Below are 17,090 nucleotides of genomic sequence, written 5' to 3' on the forward strand. Positions count from 1 at the left end.
TTCTGTGAGTTTCATAAATATTACCATAGAGGAAAGACTTATAAAATGCCCAAATATTATGTATATTTTCACCAATAAATATTGTTGATAGAATGAATAATACAGAGCATCACAGGAAAATCATATTTTTCTAAGTATGGTGGCGAATTTGTTCCCAAGATACTGACACACTTAAAATAAGAAAAAATATTAATATGGATATATAATAAAAATATAACATATAAAATTATAATATGGACAATCTTAAAAGGATAGAAAATATCCATAAAAGACACAAAGAAAATTCAGTCTTAAAACTGTACAGCAGAAAAAAACCTATACATATTTTAACCGAACAAATAATTAAATTTAAATAATTACCTCAAACGGAAAGGTATATAGAATATGCCGGACTTAATTTCAAGTTATAATTAGATAAAGATACTTTTTATATTTAAAAATAATACTTTCGAATTTCGTTTCTTCTGACGGCGAAAACAAACCAAAATATACCTCTGAATGATTAAAAAATTTAAATTTTAATAAGCTCCGGATGACCCAAATTGAGTTTGGTAATAAGGAAAGCAAAAATTCAACGTCACGAATGTAATTGTGAATGTCACCCGCTTTTGAACCGTAATTATGATATTAATTTATATCAACTAATCCGGCGTTATATTTCACGCTTTTATGGATCGTTAAAATGTTATTTCCTTATCTTGATGAGATATCAAGATATTGTTAGAATTCTTGTGGGATTTTGGTCCCCAATAAAGTTTGAATAACAACAATGTGGATCCGATAACAATATCGGGTGATGTAAAATAATGAAAGATTGATAGTACTCGTAATAGTGTTAGAATTAGATATTACATAAAAGTAGAAAATGTCTTGTGATAATTTTAAAAATAAAAAATATCTAGTTAGTTTTATAATGGATATTGATAAACCTTTAGATTTATATACAAATTATACAAACTGTATTCTGGTATAGATGCATAAATGTTTTCCCTGTACGTACACATAAAATCCAGTATACGCTACATACAGGGGATAGAAAAAACAATATGAAAATTATGCAATATGGTACAGCTTACTGTTGTAAATTCACAACAATGCTTCCATGTAAACAATACAACCAGTATTTACTGCTCAGTCTACATGCCAAGTACTGTAGGTTATATTTGAGTATGTTATATGTTTTTTCTTCGATAGCTAAAACAACCAATCGATGAAATGTGTGGTCGATCTCATATATGAAGAAACTCAAAATACACTTACGATCCGTACTACCTGCATACTACAATCAATTATGGGGGATATTCCGTTATGATTTGGACGGAAATGTCTTTCTTTATGAAGGTTAATCAGGTTTATGATCACATTTTATGTTCTGACTTATAGACAACTGGAAGCAATTATACCACGATAGGACTCGAACCTACAGCAATAAGGGTTATCATGCCGTCTTAATTACAGAGTCTACCTACCAAGCTAACTAAAATCAATATATAAATTATATTTTATTTTCAGATAACTGTCTTATTATCTTAATAACAGACAGGACGACTATCTGTATATCTCATCTACTATAATAAATGAACAAATTAATAAATTAGAACAGATTTAGAATACATGAACAAAAAATAAATAAAGAAGGAAAGAATTGATCAAACAAGTGAATATCTGAACACAGAAGCAGAATTGATAAGATAATGGTTTGTGATCACATACAATCATAATTACAATATACCGAAACATTATAATTATTACATGACATTAATAGGATAAACTACCCGGGGAACTAACAAATAATGATCTAATGAATTATTCAAACAGAAAATCCGCCTTACCAAAAATGATTTGTTGTATTTTCAAGGGATTTAACACATACCGAAAAACTAATTACTTCCCTTGGGAGGGAGATAAAGAAAGTTACCGATTCGTAGAGAAAACAGAACACAGCAGGAATGCGAAATTATTTTTAAATTATTTGCAAAGACTTTCAGTCAGAACTAACTGATGAACCTATGAACCCAACTACTAAAGAACATTCGGTTTAGCAAAAATGATGCCTTAAGAAAAATGGGGGCATCTGGAGGCGAAAAATTTGGCACGATTAAAGCTTATACAGAGGACGAAATTTAAAGGCTAAAATGTTCGTATAATATGCGCTACAAATAAATAAATTCCAACAATATTAAATACGCCCAAATCAAGCAACCAGGAATAACCGACAGATAGGGTAGAATATATATAAACAAACATTTTAGGCGACGCGCTACCAGCTTCAAATTTTATAATTATTATAATTTATTTATTACGAACGAGAAATTTTTGAAACCAAAAAGTGGCAACGTTATACCGCAAAATGCCGGCAGACAATTTTGAATCAAAAGACCCCTACAAAAATATTAAAACAGTTAAATTTAAATAAAGAAGATTAATTTAAGATTTTGTGTTATTTTCGGTTATTATTGTTGCAATTAAAACTCTATTAAATAGTTATGGCAAGTTTGAATAGAAATAATTAAGAACAGTAAGATCATATAAAATTACATTTTACATTTTTTGTAGAGAAAAGAAATAAATATATCCGCTTAAGGTATATATAGCTGTGAAACAAAATCCAAGTATATGTGAAAATTTCATCCCAACAGATTCAGATCCCCATAGATTAACAAAATTCGAGAAAAACAAAAATCTTCGAAAAAGCTTTCGACCAACTTTTTGATGGCGAACAAAAAAACAGGCTACAAATGTTGTTCTTGCTTAAGAACTGATAGTAATTGATATGGCTCTGGAGACATAGTATGTCATTATACTAGAGGTAATACATTTTATAATAGAAATAAGTACAACGACAAAGACCTAAGGATAACTATGGTTAGCGAAGAAATCAAACTGTTAACAAGAAACTCGAACTACTCAAAAACAGCAGCAAAACCCTTTGAACTAGAATATTTAAGGTATGTGTGAAAAAAATGCCGAGTGTTGAAACTACATGCACAACATGGTACACCAGCGGGAGCATCCGTTAAACTCTAGATCTGAAACTTTAAATATACACGGGAAGAGCATTGTTGATGAAGAATTAGTAAATCATCAATGACTGGAAATATTTATATCATCAGATTTTTAAATTAACACAGCTGTGTTGATTCGTCGAAACAAATGATATCTGAATGTAGAATCTGGAGAATACCGCGGACTGAATAATAATTCTCCCTCTAAACATTATTCAGAAAGTGACAAAAATTATCTTTAGCATGAGCAATGTTATAGTTTGAAAATACTTCTGATTATAAAATTATATCTTAATATCCTATATGTTTATCTAAGACTAATTATCATCACTGAAATTAATCCAAACAGGGCTTAAATTATGTCGAAAAAATACATGAAGCATTTAACGCCAACAAACAAGAACGAAAAAAAAGTGAGATTATAAACTATTTTCTTCTTACTTAAAACACTGTTTCATTCAGATGCTTCTAGATCATTAATAAATATATATAGCCCAATAAAACAGCCGCATCAACATAGAATTTTCCTTTACAACGTTTGCCCGTTCTTAACCTCCAATTATCACTAATATGTTAAACAATTTTGCAGACATTTAGCAACATGGCCCACCAGTACCAATCCAAATCGCATTTTATAGGCATATCCGGTTACACGTTCCTACAGCATTCTATCTCTTTTTACCTAGAATAAAATGAGACGAATTGATGAATGAATTTTTACATTTTTACAAAGAGCAATTGCAAATATATTCAACATTATCTAGACGTGCATTGACTGTTTTATTGGACGGGCTATAGATGTCAAGCATAACACTAGTTAAGAATATGTATATATTTATGTATAAAAAGGTTATATCACAGCAATTTTACTATATATCTCATTTTTTACACAAAGCAGACGACTTAGCAAATGCTAGCCACATCGCTTAAAGTGATAGGTACATAATGTAAGTGATTTATCTCCTAATCTAATTTCCGAATCAATCCGTCATATAATCACCGGTCAAGTTTGAAGTCTAATATAACAACCAAAAAAAATTTGTGAATTTTCGATATAAAATGCTACATTCATTATTTTGTTACTAATTATTTCAATACAAAAAAAAATTCTAAAAATACCTTTCGCAACTGCCTTGTTTACCTGATTTAACTCCATCAGACATCTTGCTAGTCCCTAAACTGCTTCCAGAACGTGTTTCAAATACCATTCCATAAATAAATAATCTATTTACGTTTTGATTCAAGGGTCTTGCTATTTTTTGATTAGCCTAATTAATTAACTCAACATAACAATTTAATATTGTAAATTGCCTAATTCTTATTTGATTATATTCTAATATAACGGACATATAACAAAACGGACAATAACAACAAACAGAATAAATAAAACAATAGCAAACTTTTGCCTTCACACAAATTCAATATAACTAAACTATCAAAAATGTTGGCATTTTGTTCACCATAAACCAAACTACCAAAAGACCGAAAAACGCAAACAATTCAGTTTATTACATGGGAAAATATTAACTCCCCTTGTTTAATTAGAGTTTAAATTACAACGGATTAGTTTTTAATATTTTTCAAGCAAAAAATCAACCGCTTAGGGCATGCGCCCTCCGATCCAAAACATCAGCTGTAACCGCAGTTTTCTTTAACAAAATTGATGTTTAGATAAGGACGAGGTGTATGACTTCGTCTCTCTCCGCCCGCACCTCAATTAAAATACGGCGAGGAAAAAAAGACAGACCTTTTGTGAGGGAAAATTCAGACAAAGAGCATACAAAATCACTCGCTATGGTCGTCTATTTTTGTCAAACGGGCAGTAACGATTTATGTAAAGAAAATAAAAAATGCAAAAATCAGACGGTGTCGGTAACGGCGCAGGTCACGTTATTCATGTCAAGAAAGCAGCGTGGAGTTTCAGTGGCTCGTCGAAAATCAAATGGGGCATTCCTACAACTCGACATGAATTTTAACACTGACAGAACCAATCGTTTGCGATAGCCGAGACGTTGAATTTGGTGGAGAAATTGAAGAAAATGATCGAAAACACTCGATCTTACTTTAAACGGTGAGTGACACGTTCATTTAACTATTATTTCATGCTATATTTTGCTAATTTCTTTATTAGTCACTTAGTAAACTTCATTAGAAACCATGATAAAATAAACGTGCTAATCTAAAGAAAATATATTAATATACAGCAGTCAGTTATCACTTCAAAGAATTTCCTTGTTATATATTGTAAATTCTAGCAAAGTTCTTCTTAGAATCAAAAATATTAAATAATAATTAGTATTACAAATAATAACACATCTATCATGACTCACTTTCACTAATATTGCTTAGTTTATATTATAGTATTTACTAATTAACTATAGAATAACAATGGTAAATAAATAAGTGTAGTTATCAGAGAATGTTGGTCTTACTTCTTCGAAATTGAATTTTATGACAAATAAAAAATATATTTAATTATTGCCCCGACAATCAATTTTTAAAAATATTTAGTTATGAAAAAGTAGAATGCAAGAAACTTGAAAAATAGATAGGAAAAAAGTAATTGTCTTTCACAGAGTGCTTCTATGTAGTTTTTTTATATAAAGATAATTCTAACCTCTATAATTGTTTGCCTTTTAAAATTTAATTGAAACCATAATACGTCACAATGCTATTGTTTAGTATTAATTGTTTATATTTAACGCAAACAATATGACGGGTAGGGAACCAATATATAATTATTTATTTAAGACACCACATCATAAAATATATCCATTTGACATATGAAATACTAACAGAAGTTGATCATTAAAACACAAAATTCTTATTGTTTATCAAAATGTCTTGCATCTCTTTCTAAATTATACGGCTTTTGTCAATGAATATTCTAATTGAGAAGACATTTTTAAACGCATTTTCCAAAATCCGATGCAAAAAATTTTCTTCTATGTATTCTATCGTCTAAAAATAGATACTTCAAAAAAGAAATCAACTAGAGAAACTAGATGATTACAGTACTTGTTCGATAATATTTATAGTTTTTGGTCAGAAATTCGTTCATAATGATAACCTTGTAATATGATATATTGGCATGATATAAAATCCACGTCTTAATGATATTCACCCAACATATTGAACGCTTTTGATTGCACTGTATAACTTGTTTGTTCTTTTGTTGTTCTGATTGTCATATAAATATGTTTTTTTAATAAATTTAATGCGTAAAAATCGCAAAATGTTCTTGGATTGAACTGGTGAAATCAAGCCTCGTAAACAAATTAAATATCAGAAAACGTTCGCGTCAATATACAGGACAGTTGTGCCAACTTAGTGACAAAAATAATTCTAAATATCCTTTTTCCGCTTTTCCAGAAATCCGTGAATAAATAAGTATTGTTTATGTCTTCTGTCGTCTGAGAAAGAATAATTAGAGAGAGAAGTTATTCGAAGCCATGTTAGTCAAATACAGTGGTTGCTAGATGGTGGTGAAAAAGATTTCACCCAGAAATTCCTTTGTTATGATAGCTTCGTGAGATGGTGCCTTGTCGTGATGTAAAATTTTAGCAATGTTAATTTCAAATGAAATTTCCACGACATCTCGGCCGCTGTGCATTTAAAAAATTTTTTGATACATATGGTCCATCATCGTACCAACAACATTTTCAACGACTTGACAAACGAAATTCCATTAACAATTCAGAATTTCTTGTTCTATGTTTTTATCTTTTGTAAAAATCAAAAATCATACGTGAAATCAAGTGACGAAATTCGAAAGCATATGTTTTTTGTATAATACTTATGTCATATTCAAACGATATTATGTGTTACAGTGGTTTTTTCCAAACGATAAATAAAAAAGGTTGATATTTTTGTAATGAAATAGTAGTTTGATAAGCTTTATAGCGCCAATATAATCACCAGTTATTGTGGGTTTGACTCACTCGTAAGAACAGCAATGATACTGAAGGTTTTGGTCGTTCAAAATCAGTAATTGTCGCGAAAAAAAAAACAAAAATAGTGCACAGAATAGTTTTAGGAAATCGTACAATAGATTTAAGCATGAAATCAACGCGGTAGCCTAATAATATCAGAAGATAAAGTCAATCTATAGATGACACAGTTCAAAACGTTCAAAACCAAATTAGTTTAATGAAAAAAGCATTGATAAATTAAAACATTTTAATATTGTTTGAACAAACTTTAATGTTTTATCAACAATTATCTCACTTTTTAAATAATTTTAGCCTCACTATATTCGTCACATAATTATGATGAGGTGATTATGATATTTAACATGAAAGTTTTACTACCTAATTTATGAATGGAATATATAACAATATGCAATTAATTCACAGAAATATAAATATTAAATTACGTTAAATTGTTATTGTTCTGTACACCCGGTTTTAGATTAAACTAACAATATGTCTAAACCCGAATATGTTTTTTCTATCTATTGATGCCTGTTTCTAATATTCTATTATTAAACTAGAAACATGAATAACCTTTGCTTTTCAAACTGAATAATTTAATATTATTCAAAGCAAATACCACCTTAGACCTACGTTTTTGCTTTTGCTTTTCAGTCTGAATAATTTAATATTATTCAAAGCAAATACTACCTTAGACCTACGTTTTTGATTTTGCTTTTCACTCTGAATAATTTAATATTATTCAAAGCAAATACTACCTTAGACCTACATTTTTGCTTTTGCTTTTCAGTCTGAATAATTTAATATTATTCAAAGCAAATACTACCTTAGACCTACGTTTTTGCTTTTGCTTTTCGGTCTGAATAATTTAATATTATTCAAAGCAAATACTACCTTAGACCTACATTTTTGCTTTTGCTTTTCGGTCTGAATAATTTAATATTATTCAAAGCAAATACTACCTTAAACCTACGCTTTTGCTTTTGCTTTTCAGTCTGAATAATTTAATATTATTCAAAGCAAATACTACCTTAGGTCTACGTTTTTGCTTTTGCTTTTCAGTCTGAATAATTTAATATTATTCAAAGCAAATACTACCTTAGACCTACATTTTTGCTTTTGCTTTTCAGTCTGAATAATTTAATATTATTCAAAGCAAATACTACCTTAGACCTACATTTTTGCTTTTGCTTTTCAGTCTGAATAATTTAATATTATTCAAAGCAAATACTACCTTAGACCTACGTTTTTGCTTTTGCTTTTCGGTCTGAATAATTTAATATTATTCAAAACAAATACTACCTTAGACCTGCGCTTTTGCTTTTGCTTTTCAGTCTGAATAATTTAATATTATTCAAAGCAGATACTACCTTAGACCTATTTTTAGCACCTTCAAAAATAAATGATCAGGTCAGTGTCAGGTGAAACAATATTTAGTCAACACCGCGAATAATTTAAGACATCTCCGAGGAGCCCTACTAATGAATTTTTATCCAATTTCATAGTATACATTTAAACTGTTATTAATATTTCAAAACATTTCATATTTCGGCTATGATATTTTTTATAATGCTTTACTTTAAGAATCTCTTAATTTTATGAACTTAATTCTTAACATTCCACAGGATTAACAATATAGAATTAATTATATATTATCATCTGAGTATCTGAAACTTCCAAATATATTATTTTTATCTTGAACTTTGAATGATTTTCGCTTTAAATTATTATCTTCTCCAAAATTATTTTAATACTGTTTTCGTTTTGTTTTTCACTTTTATATTAGACTATTAACTGTCACAAAGTCGCCATTTTGAGGACGTTTTAGTAAGACACTATCATTAGCTACAAATTATGATATTGCTGTCAACAACGTTACCAAGTGAAACAGGAAATTAAAATGAATAAAAGGTAAACGCGTAAATTACTTAAAAAAAAAACAGATTTGCAACTAATGATAATTCAGGTGAAACCACAATCAGAAAATGTCAAAACAAAATGAGCAGAATTTTATATTAGACGGAAATATATGGTGGTTATTGTATATTAATTGTATATAAAATAAACTTTACAATGACTTTACTGCAGTTGTAATCTATATGCTCAAATAACAAAACAAAAATAATTACATCTTGAAATCTAGTTTATTTTAGTAGATAATAACAGTAACGCAGCCCACAAAACACCACTTTTTAACCATGTCACCTCCTTGTTAAAATTTTAGTAAAGAAAATTCAAAGTGGCTAATAAAAATCTATAATTTATAAACATGATGTCAATTTTACATCGTATTCACTAAAACTATTAAAAAAAGATTTTATAAAAACATAAACATTAATTATTTTTGCGTTTACCTTTTACCTTTTATTTATGATTTACGCTACCAAATCACTTCGATAATTAATTAAAATCAATCCGAGAACAAGAAATAGGCCATTTCCTTGCATAAGTTTGCGTGCTAGACCACTATTAAAGCCACAAAACCCATTGTTTTGGTACGGTATTTTTCAGTTTGTTTATTAATCAATTAATGTCGAAATATATTAGATCGAAAGACAAGGATAGACTTTCTGGTCGTGCTATTCTCCATTGTTAAATGAACGATGCGGCAGAAACACAAATTGGAGCGGTGTAGAAAGTTCAAGCTTTTGACGCAAACTCGAAGCTATCAACCTAGTTTCACGTTACTGCATTGGCTTTAAATTTTGAACAAACTAAAAAAGTAATACAATAGCTTTAAAGGGACAATGTAATAATAGAAGCTTGGCGATATTGAAATTAAATTTTAACTTAATAAAATAAATCAGACCGTCAATAATTAGCATTAAAAACGAATATTTTTTAGTTAATTCGATCAAAAGAGACGTTATACTTTCTCTGAAATTTCTCTGAAGAATTGTAAAATTTTATTTATTTTTCAGTATACCTTCCAATAACCTTGAATCCAAACAAAAAATTACTTATAGATTAAATCATTATTAGTATTTCTTCAACAGACAAACAAAAGATGTTTCAAGAGCAACTCCTCTACGTGTCATAACAATAATTTTTCCCCAAATAATTTTGTAGGGCATGGGGAAACCAGAGGAAACTATATCTGGCTAATACTTTGAGACGATATTGAAATAATTATGCTTTCAATTCTCTAATCTTAACAATCAATTTTTAATTCAATTTTAATAATTGATTTAATGTGCTTTAACATTAATTTAATGGCCTTAAGGAATTTTTTCACCAGTTTTTGGACCCATGTATATTACAAAAACAATGAGAATTTATTGTTTTGTCAGTCCGAAAGTAATTCAAAAACAAATTATAATTATAATCGATATCTGAACACGAACTTCCTTTAAAGCCGAAGAACCAAATTTATATCACTCTTTAGCCTGTTATTTTGATTCAGAAACATTTTGTTAAATATTAATAATTTTGCTCCCTTCTTAGAGAACATAATATCCAATATATACACCCAGTTATGTGTCTTTAAAGTTTACAATAAAAATTACAACACAATAACTGTTATAAGAAAAACTTTCTATGCATTATTTGGTTTTTCTTTGGCAAATATTAAAGGTAGCTTTATCAAATCAACTGAAACTCAATATTTAAAATCCTGACAAATATCATATTGCAACATATTATTTATTTCACTATGATATTCTAATTACCAACCATGGTTCAGAGATGGGGCTTACCTACTGGCAGCTTATCAACTGACCGTCTTAAAAATCATCCAATATTACCTAGATAGATTTCTGATAATATTGAAAATATTTACTACTATATATTATATCGGTAGATATTTATTATTGGTCTCTTTAACTTCTGTGAATGTTTTTTCTTACTTGAATATTATATTGCATATGTTAAATTTATTAATAAATAAATTAAAAAGCTGGCTTGGTGGCTCAGTGGTAAAGGTGATAGGATCGTCCTCCTACTGTTGCGATAGCCGCGGGTTCGAATCCTGCTGGGGCATAGTAGTAAATGTATGTTTGTGATTGTTTAAAATTTGTGACTGTCTTAGGCAAGAGTGTAAAAAAAAATTATTATTTTTTTTAAATTTTAAATATATTCTAAAATCTAAAAAAATAAAAGTCTTCTTTTACCAACTATGGGTTTATCTGGACTGGGCCTAAAGTTTAACGTCAGTTCCGAACCACGGTCCTCAGAATTAAGCCTACCGACTAGCGAGTGGCCTACTTTAGAAATCATCTCAGAAGATATCCGGTCTTACCCAACCTGGTTACTGGCGTGACTGGGATCATTTTTCTTGTCGGATTTTACACTCATGCCTAAAACAATCACACATTTTAAACAATCACAAACATACATTTACGACCATGTCCCAGCAGGATTCGAACCCTCGGCTATCGCAAGAGTGGTAGGATCGTCCTATCGCCTTTACCACTGCACCACCAAGCTGGCAAAAATAAATACATTAATTTAAAATTTAATAGCATGAATTAAATTAATATTCTTCTTATATATTGAACCCAATGAGGCTCCAAGATTTCTTCATGGAGTACGCCGTACTACAGAACCATATAGCTTAAGGATTAATAAAACAAGACTAAATAGTGACAACTGATGGGCCGCCTGCTACTGTAAATCTCAACGAGATCCAGTTAGAACAAGTACAGGAGTTTAAATAATGGGAATCATAAATGCAGGTCAGGGAGAGGAAAGTACGATCTTCGGCTAAAGTGATAATCGTCCAAGGTACATGAACATATCAAACACGAACATGTACCATGAAAGATACATTTTGATCTCTAAAATAGAGCGTGCACAAAAAAAGAAATATTAGAATCAAAACTATTTAGTTTTTTTTAAACTTAAATTAAAATAATTAATAATTCCGGCTTTTTCGAACGTTTATTTTACGAAACCTTCTGTATGGCTTCTAGACTTGGAACTTGGACACTAACACAGTTTGGTATCTGTAAGCTTGAAATATTTCTAAAGCTCATTTAAGACGAATTTTACATGAAATCAATTTTTCCATGACAACATTAAAAATCAAGTCTTTGGATAAGTTGAGGATCAAATCCACAAACACTGATTCCAATGGTTTGAACATGTCCGTGGAATGCAAGGTAAACAAATCCAAAAAAACATGTATCATGATAGTCAACAATGGCGAGATTTGGCAAAGAAACACTGCGGTCTTGGTTACAGTATATTGGTTGAGAAGTTTCACGTCAACAATGTGTCTGAAAATCCATTCCATTTTTCCATGCGTTGGAGCCAATTTTCAAAGAGGTTTTCCATCCCGTTTGGGGTAACTCACATTTTGAACACATCAATCTCTTTTTAGTTATTGAAAATCGTTAATCACGTAATTTTTTATGAATGTAAAGGAATAAAAAAGTTATTGGGTACCAAAAGAGTACTGTTAGGAGGATGACTTATCAATTCATGAATCAATGATGGAGAATAATTTCCCTTTAATAATTTTTCTAAAGACTTGTGAGAGAGAATGAAATTTAATATTGGCTATCCTAGAACCTCTGTCGGTACATGATTGCCGAAGAAAGAGGCAACGACTTACTTCTATGTAGTTTTTCGTGTTTGTTGGGTTTGACTCGTCTTGGAAAATGATTCGGTTCGTGTTTTGTTTTAGACTCATAAGCATATATCAGTGATTCATCAGCTATGTATTTGTTATACTGAGCTTTTGATCCAACTAGAACAAATCGATTAATATTTACTTACACCCAATGAATGCCAAATAATTTGTTTGCAACCAAACGATTATACATTATATATTGTTGATGCTAATTATATGTATGTCTTACTATGCGTCAATGTTATATGTCACTTGATGATCTTGATTTATAATATCACGTACAAAATTGACTTTTTCCTGTTTCCCAGTACAAGAGCCAACATTGAACGACCTTCAGTATAGAAATGTTTCAATCTAAATGCCATTACACTCTGCATCCATTTAAACAAACGCTAGTCAGAAGGAGGCTAAATCTAGACTATACAACGGGTGACGAAGAACTTTATATTTCCTATTATTCAAATTGTTCAAAAAATTATCTCTGATGACTGCTAACCCAATATATCCGATGCTTATTTCAATTTAAGATGTTGTTATATACTAGATTTAAGAAAATTAAGGTAAGACCTGAACAGTGGCATATATTAGTTTAGCTCATGATAGACATGCTTCTGTCTTCTACCTACTTTGATTAAATCTCTACCTTATGTTATTTGAATAGCAACGATTGTTCCAATATTGAAAAGATTAATAGAAACAGTAAACAGTGTAAAAACTATCGATGACTAAATCTCCTATCAATTGTCAGAAGTTATTTATGAAAATCATGCACATGGAATGTTAAAAAGCTTGTGAAGAAACAAACCGCAAAGAGCAGGCAGAATTTAGACCGAATTGCGGTTGTCTAAATAAGATTCTAGCTCCATCAATTTATGAAAAAAATTATTAACTAAAAAATTATAATGTAGATCAGTTTCTTGGACACGTAATATGGGGCATCGACGATGACTCACAACACTTTATTCTGGAAACTCTGAAGGACATCTATGTTAGATTTGCTAGTAGTACCCCACAGTTCAATACCATAGGTCCAACTGGTCCTAAGTATTGACTTATACAGTAAAACCTTGTTATCTAATGAGAATTTAAATTTACACCCTATCAGCCAGTACATTTGGTTTAGTTTAACCCCAAGCTGTTAGCGTTTTGTCACTATATGTTTTTTCCATGTTAAACGTCGATCGAAATGCATTCCCAGATATTTAACGTTATTTGCTTGCGGAAGTTCATGATTATTCAACTTTACTAAGGTACATGTTCTTCTACAAAGGGTGAATGTCACATGGGTAGATTTTGTCCCTTTTGCTTTCATACGCCACGTTTTCAATCACAATTCGACTTTGTTAAGTTGAAGGTTTTTTGTGGCTCATATTGGATCCTCGTGTAATAATAAAATAGCTGTATCGTCAGCATATGTTACAACATTAGTTTTTCTTAAGGTCGATAGGTTATCTGTATATAATAGATATAACAGTGGGCTAAGAACACTGCCCTGCGGAACACCCGAATATATTCGGTGTAGGCCAGTTTGTTTGTCACCCTGTTGAATGTGCGTATGGGGCAAAAGCTTTTTCAATTTATCATACAGTCCAGTGTCACACGTTATCGAAGGCCTGAGAAATATCGAGAAATGCAGCAGAGCAATATTTTTTATCGTTTAAGTTTTTGTTAATTTGGTGGACTTTTCTATATATTTGTTTTATTGTTTATTACGGAAACCAAATTGATGGTCTGGAATAATATTTTTCTCCTCTGCGATCATTTTGAGTCTCCTAATGTATATTTTTTCGGATATTTTTTCGATAATCTTCTTTTCGAATTATTTCGGACGATAAGAGGAGACGTCTTCGGGTTTTTTCAGGTTTAAGAATCATAATGATTTAAGCCACTTTCGAAGTACTAGGAAAGTAATTAAGTCTCAGTATTTAAATATAAATATTGTTAATTTGATACAGTTTCCTGATAGCTCTTTTAATATTCTTCCAGTCATTAGGTCAAAACTAGGTGCTTCCTTAACAATAAGTCTCTAATATGGCAGATCCATTTAAAACGAACTGTTAAGAAAGTCAACTATGTTATTTTATTATGTTGCGGATACTTCAGAGGGGTATGGATTAAACACTGTTTTAAATGTTTAGAGAAAACTTCCGCTTTATCTTTATCATTCCTAGCCCAGATATTGTTGTCAATTTTAATGGGATCTACTAGTGTAGAAATACATCGACTCAGCGAAGTTGCAGGAGCTTTTGCTTCTCTAAAAGGGTATGTGTGGAAGAGAGGAAATATGACTATCAAGGCTAAATTGTTAAGAAGAATACTCTTCCCCCGAACAGCAACTATGGATTGATGATGATGGTGATTTACTATATTTTGAATTATCTATCTTATATTCATATAATTTCAATGCATGAAATCTTGGTGGATATAATGACAATTATATCACAATATAATATTAGCTTAAAAAATATATAAACAATTTATTAACAGTTACAATTACTTTTATCGATTAAAATATTAATGAACTTATTCGGAATTAAGACCAACACTGTTAAATAAGATATATCATTCAATATTATAACAGAAAATTAATTTTAAACTAAATTACACGACACTTGTTGACATAGTAACAAATTAAAGTAGATTACAACGTAAAGATAACGTTTAGATAATGCACAAATATTGATTTAGAATTCCGAGACCTTCGAGTGGATCGATCGATTTCGAAAACGTGATCGCCCACGTCTGAAAATAATTTGGAAATTATTCAAGTACAAATATTTTAACTCATCATTTTTTCGGGAAAGTGTTATTAGAACAATTACGATGGCCACTTACGGGGCGATATCTTAGTCAAACACTTGAGTCTGCCTTTTCGAGGCTAGATAGGGATCACCCGTAAATAATTCATGCCAACGGGGTCCGAAAAAAATGTGGAAAATTTCACATTTCGGAATTTTATATACGGCTCGCGACGGCATCGGGAAAGTTCGAAAAGCAAACAGCGAAAGTAAATTTAGTGGATGAAGGTAAAAGGTTGCATTTGCATAATTCAACAGCTGATCGGAACATGGATACTGGAAAGGATATCCGGATTAACGTATAGTAGGATTTCCTTTAACTAATTTCATTTTTATCCCATTGTAGTACCTACAAACTAAATCCGAAAATAATGAAATATTTTGTCCCTTTTGATTTTACTAAACCCTATTATTTCAAGGCAATAAATAGTGTTGAAACCTGTGGTAAAATAGCAGGTGAGGCAAAAGTCCCGGTACTATTTTGATTGCACGCCATCTTAGTTATGTGACGTTTAGCTCAGTTTCGCTTTAACCATTTTATTGTGTAGACGTTCAAATTTTATTAGGTATAAAAATACGCCAAAAGGATGAGCAGGAATAGTGACAATATTTATTGAAAATAATTGTTCCATGATTTTCACTCAGCGGAAATTAGGTTAAAAATATCGTAATCGTCCAGTGCCTCACAAAACCACAATTTATCGTTTGTATGCGAATTTTCGACAGTACGGTACAACAGTAGGTAACAGGCCTCGTTCTGCAAGACAACGGACGTCTCGTAACGCTGAAAATGTAGCTCTGCTGCGTGATAGTATTACAGAGTCTCCAGAAACATTAATTCGGAGACGTGCCCAGTTACACATTTCTGCGCGCAGTTTAAGGTGAATTTTGAAAACTAATTTGAAAATGTTCCCGTTCAAAATTCAATTAGTCCAAAAATTGCTACCGAGAGATGCTGCTCAACGCGTTGTGTACAGTAATGCAATCTTAAGGCTGACTGGTGAAATGGAATATTTTTCATCAAAATTGATAATGAACGATGAAGCCTTCTACTCAATGGCCACGTCAATAAACAGAACAGTCGCTTTTGGACAACACAGAATCCTCAATTAATTAATGAAACATCATTTCATCCACTAAAAATAACTGTATGGTATGCTATTACATGTATGGTGCTGAAAACATCTTTGGTCCCTGTTTTTTTTTTTTTTGAAAATGACCAAAGTGTTACAGTTACTGTTTCTGCTGAACGGTACCAAAACATGATTCGAAAATTTCTTGTGCCTGAAATCAAAGATCAAGAAGTAGAGGATATGTGGTTGCAGAAAGATGGGGCTTCAGCATACACAGCTCGTTCAACAATTCAATTATTTAATAACGTTTTTCCACGAAGACTAATTTCGCGAAGTGGCAATTTAGCATGGTGAGCCAGATTTCCGAATTTAACAGCACCAGACTTTTTATGGTTTTTTTTTAATCAAAAGTTTATTTGAATAAACTCCAAACGATTCCACATCTTGAAGATAATATTCGTCACGAAATTGAAAAAATTCAGCTTCAGATGTTGCAGTATGTCATGAAAAATGCCTTAAAAAGAGCCGAAAGTTGCATAGCGAATCGCGGTTTCAATCATAACGAATAAAAACGTAAAGACCATATAAACTTTTTATAAAAACCAAACTTCTTTGAGAAAAGTTATAGGCAATCAAAATGACAGCGGGATATTTGCCCCACGTTGTCTTAGATATTTTCATGTATTCTGACCATTTTTTCACTAGGCTAG

At 30.8% G+C, this 17,090-nt stretch overlaps 1 protein-coding gene across 1 annotated transcript in view; it reads left to right on the forward strand.

Moving 5' to 3' along the window:
• Nucleotides 1-5,055: 5,055 nt before the first annotated feature.
• Mct1 (Monocarboxylate transporter 1) overlaps nucleotides 5,056-17,090 on the forward strand; it is a 102,147-nt gene continuing 90,112 nt past the window's right edge. The window contains exon 1 of the mRNA XM_076413593.1: nucleotides 5,056-5,076. The gene's annotated coding sequence lies outside the window, so the exon portion shown is untranslated. The remainder of the gene's footprint in view (nucleotides 5,077-17,090) is intronic.

The sequence above is a fragment of the Rhynchophorus ferrugineus genome, unplaced genomic scaffold (genome assembly GCF_030347505.1).
Source record: "Rhynchophorus ferrugineus isolate W39M unplaced genomic scaffold, kcgeb_rfMv2 rfM9, whole genome shotgun sequence".
Classification (NCBI taxonomy): Eukaryota; Metazoa; Arthropoda; class Insecta; order Coleoptera; family Curculionidae; genus Rhynchophorus; species Rhynchophorus ferrugineus.